Source organism: Cinclus cinclus, unplaced genomic scaffold, assembly GCF_963662255.1.
Source record: "Cinclus cinclus unplaced genomic scaffold, bCinCin1.1 SCAFFOLD_134, whole genome shotgun sequence".
Classification (NCBI taxonomy): Eukaryota; Metazoa; Chordata; class Aves; order Passeriformes; family Cinclidae; genus Cinclus; species Cinclus cinclus.
Window position 1 is genome coordinate 47,501 of NW_026912153.1, and position 5,000 is coordinate 52,500.

The window sequence follows — 5,000 nt, forward strand, 5'->3', positions numbered from 1 at the left end:
CAGGCGGCGGTGCGACAAAGGAGCGCCGTGCGGTAACGACGCGCGCGGAACGGGCTCTTTTCCCCCGTCCGTGCCCCCCACCCGGTTTTCTTAATCCCAACTCTCTCTGTCCGTCTCTCTCTCTCTCTCTCTGGGTCTGCTCTCAGCTCAAGCTCGAGCCGCACCGCCACCCAGCGCTGCTCGCAGCCGGCACCCACGGGCACTAACTCGGGCCAGGGCCAGCACCGGCACCTCGCAGCGATTTTTAAGCACACCTGAACGCTCGCGGGGCCACGCGGCAGTCACACAGCACGGGACGGTAAAGACGTTCCTCCCCGGCAGCGGGAGGAGCGACACCTCACCTGCGACGGGAAGCGAATTGGAAAGGAGACCACCCTGCTCAAAGTACCGAACACCGCCGAAGCTCTCCCCATGACAGAGAGAGCCCCGGAAGAGCCGGCCCGCCGGGGGCCCTTTCCGACGCGACCCGAAAAGCCTCATCGATCGGAACCGACAGAGGGAAAGACGGAAAGAAAAGCCGCCACGGAAACGGCGACGAAGGCCCCACGGCCACGGTCCTGGGACAACGGCAACGGAAGCCCAGCATGCACACCACACCCCCCCCACCGGCCGGCTCCACCACGGTCCAGGCGGGCAGCGGGCAGATGACTGCAGGGCTCCGCACACGCATGCGAGCGGGACACGTCCCCGAGAGGCCCTCGCCGCGGCTTGGCGCCGCCGAGCCTCCCCGACGCTCCCGAGGCCGCCGACGCCGGCGGGCCACTTCCAGCTTTTTCACAACTGGTCACACAGCAGAGGAGGAGAGCGGGGGGTGCCGCCACCCACCCGCGGGCCGCAACACAACGGAAACGGGGCAGCTGCCGCCGACCATGCCACGGGCCACCGGCTTTCGCCTGCCTCGCAGCGACCGGCTTCCCTCCGGAAAAGCCGGGTGGGACGGCAAACAGCGACAGGAAAATAAAAAAAAAAAAAAAAACGAATCACAAAAAAAAGAAAAAAAGCACACGGTGCGTCGCACGACCCGTGCTAGCCACGGGGGGTCACGGGCCAGGGGTAGGGGCGAGGCCCGCGCCTCTCGCTCCCCCATATAACAACCCCTTTTTTCTCCACCGACGTCTCACTCTCCAGCTTCTCCCTTCTCTTTCGTGGCCCGCGCCCCTTCGTCAGCGCGCTTCTCGGTGCCGCAGCTTAAGGCCGCGATGGGGAGAAAAAAAAAAAAAAAAAAAAAAAAAGCCGGGTGAGCACCCCCCACGCTCTGCCCGGCACGCGCCTAAAAAAAAAAAAAAAAAAAAAAAAAAAAAAAAAAAAAAAAATTAAAGCGGAACCGGCTCACAACCCAGCCCGCCGGCAACCACGGCGGCCAAGGGGCAGGCCAGACACCACGGGCCGCCCCGGCACGGTGGCTCGATCGCGCCGGCCACTACCGAGAAAGGGCGAGGCGCCGCCGCCTCGCCCACGACATTCACCTGGGGGGGGCGGGGGCTCTCTGTCGGGTTCCGGTCCGCACTACGGCACGGCCGGCCACCGTGGCCGGCCGTCGCCCCTGAAAAACTCCACCCGCTACGCGGGTCCCCGGCTTAGGGCCGAGGAAGGGGGACTTCAACAAGACACAGCAGAGAGGGGGTGCCGCCACCCCAGTCCCACCCATTTCACGGGGAGACTCCCGTCACCGAGCACCCTCAGGCAACCGGGACAAGCCGAGGCCACACGCCCCACTGCATGTCCCCCGCAGCCCTTCCGACACGGACAACTCTGGCAAAACAGGTCGGGAGCGGGGAACGAGGCGCAGCCACCTCGGCCGACCGAGCCGTGCTCGGGGGCTCTCGGGGAAAGGGCCGGGGGAAAGCCTCGGCAGGCTCAACACAAGCCCCCGGCCGCGGTCCACCCCCCCGCTGCCGGTCACCGCGCACCAAACCGACAGCCGAAAAACACCACGCCCGCTGAGCGGGCAGGCCCCCGGCTTAAGGCCAGGCAGAAAAGGGACGAGGCGCCGCCGCCTCGCCCAACCACCGTGCCCGGGGGGAAGCAAGCGGGTGCCTGCCCCCCCCCCGAACTTCACGAAACCGGCGGCAGCCCGGCCGGAGCGGGACACACTGGCGGCTTTTTCTCCCTCGGTCTTCTCTTTCTCTCCCACGGCCTCCACACCTCGCCTCGGCCGGGGAGCGGCTCTCGGTGATCACCTGGACTCACAACCTGTCCCAGCAAGCTGGGTAGTACGGGAACCCGGACAAAGCCCCGCGACTTTGCCCACAACATAGGCGGTTGCTTTTCCTCGCCCCGACGACCGCACGCGCGGCCGCCCATCTCCGCCTCGGACACAGGCACCGTAACAGCCTGCGGGGATGCGGCCCGTAACCCGCTCCCATAATACGGACAGACGAGCCCGAGGCCGCCGACGCCTCCAAGAAAATCCATCGGACGTGACCGAGGGGGCGCACTGCTGCAAGCCGTCTGTTACGATGACACAGCTGGAGGCAGCCAGAAACAGCGACCCCTTGGTGAACTTCCGGGCCCGGCGGGGACAACAGGTCTACCCCGTCCTCCCGCCGAGATTTGCCTAAGTCCCGCCGGAGCGGGGTAGACCTGTCCGCCCCGGGGACGCCCGCCACCAGGGCGCCCTCTCCCGTGGGGGCTGGCGGAGTCTGCCGGCCCTGGTGCTGGGTAGACCTGGCCTTCAGGGGCTGCCCCGAAGACGGCTAGATCTGCTCGCCCCGGCGGCGGCGGCGGCAGCGGCGGCGGCGGCGGTCGGACGCCGCCGGCCCCGGAGCCTGGTAGACGAGGCACCCCTCGTACCATCCCGGAGCCGAGGGAACCCCACGGCCCCGTGTCGCGCCCGGAGCCGGATGGCTGTAGCAGCCGTGTCCCACCCGCTGAACCCGATTTCAAGACCAAAACATATTTTCTTTCTTTTCTCTTTTCTTTTCTTTTCTTTTCTTTTCTTTTCTTTTCTTTTCTTTTCTTTTCTTTTCTTTTCTTTTCTTTTCTTTTCTTTTCTTTCCTTTTCTTTTCTGAACGAATGCCTCTTCTGTTTGGTGGGAACAAAAAACTCCGCAAAATAAAATCCTTGCCAAGTCTTATATGTTTTCCCTTTGCGCCCAGACCACTCCCAGCCGAGCTGACGGGCAGCCTGTGCCCTGTGCTCGGCCTGCTGACACGCTGACCCACTCAAACGGCATCCCCACAAGCCCCCAGTCCCCTGTGCCCTGGAGAACCTACATACAAAGCACCCCCCCCACACACCCCCCCAGCCAAAACAGAACCTCGCCGGGCACAGCGGGGAGGGGAAGCACGTACACGCGGGGGAACTCGGCACAAAGCTGCCTGTCCCCGGCACAACTCGCCCCGCCTAACAGAGGAGGCTGCTGCGGGGTGGCCCGCGCCGCGGCCAGCGGCAAGCGGGCAGCCGATTCCAGGCCGATTCTTCTACGGAAGGCCCGCAGAGGTGTTCGGCCCTCGGCACGGGTCTGGGGGGGGAACGTGGGGGCTCGGTGCCGAGGGGCCCGGGGCCGGCACGGAGCCGCCGGCCCTCCCCTCAGGCCACACACACACACACACACACACACACACAAAAACACCCCCACTCCCACCCACCCCCCCCCCCACGCTCGCTCATGTCCTCTCCCCGTCCCCCACCCTGCGCTTTCTCGACCACCCATTGACGCGACCCCGCCCTCAACCATTAGCCTCCCTGGCGCCGCTATTCAGCCTTCCCGTACGCCCCACCCATTGACAGTTGGGAGAGCCCCGTCCCCCACCATCAGCCTCCCTGTGCGCCGTCTTCAGACTTTTCCCACCCCCGCCCAGGGTTCCAACGGCCAGTTCGTACAGTGGCAGCGGCGGCAGCGAGCGGCGGTGGCGACGGGAGGGCATGGGGAGGGCAGGCGGCCGGTGTCGAGGCGAGCAGGCTGAGAGCCCGGGGCAGAAGCACAGCTGGCGGCGGGCGGGCAGCGGGTGCTGGCGGGATGCTTGGCGCTGTATGTCCTTTTTCAAAGAAGCTTTCTCTTCAGCTCTCTCTCTGAGGCTTTTGGTTTGGCGGCGCTCCTTCCTGCTCAGCCCCGGCCTCGGATCGCTCAAGTGGGTCGAGCCTGCGGCAGGCAGGCAGGACAGGACAGGACAGGGCAGGACAGGACAGCAAGCGGCACGGCGGGTGGGTGAGGGAGTGAGCGATGCACAAAGCAAGCCGGGAGCCGGGCTGCTGCTGCCTCTTCAAGCACGGGGAGGGGGCGGGGGAACGCCGCCGGCTCCTCTCGAGGAGCGGCTGGGAGAAGCGGGCTGCGGGCGGGCAGCACGTCAGCGAAGCGGGCTGGGGCTGAGGCCGATGCCGATGCAGGGCAAGTGCCCGGCGGAGCTCGTCAGTAGCAGTCGCCGGGGCGTGGAGCCGGCAGGGAGGCCGGGACAGAAGGTCGGCCGTCGTCACATAGCGGCTTTCGGGACGTGTTGCTGGGGGAAGCGTGCAGGTGGGGGCGGGAGTGTGCGCGGCCGGCTGTGCACGCGGGACTGTCGGACGGGCGGGCAGGCCGCCCGGCGAACGCGGGCTCGCCGGCCCGGAGATGGCGACGGGGCCGGCCGCGCGTCCGGTGGAAGACGCGTGGCGCCGTCGCTCCGCGGCGGCAGGCCGCCGAAGCAGGAAGACGACGGCAGGTCTAACCCGGCGTTGGGCAACTGGCCTACCCGGCAGAGAGCCCGGCAGACGTCAAGGTAGGCAAAGGGCAGCCGGTCTACCCGGCAGAGAGCCCGGCAGACGTCAAGGCCGGCGGAGGGCAACAGGTCTACCCGGCAGAGAGCCTGGCAGACGTCAGGGCCGGCGGAGGGCAACAGGTCTACCCGGCAGAGAGCCTGGCAGACGTCAAGGCCGGCGGAGGGCAACCGGTCTACCCGGCAGCAGGCCGCTGCGGACCAAGGCCGGCGGAGGGCAACAGGTCTACCCGGCAGAGAGCCTGGCAGACGTCAGGGCCGGCGGAGGGCAAGTGGTCTGCCCCGGCGGGACGGAGGCTGGCAGA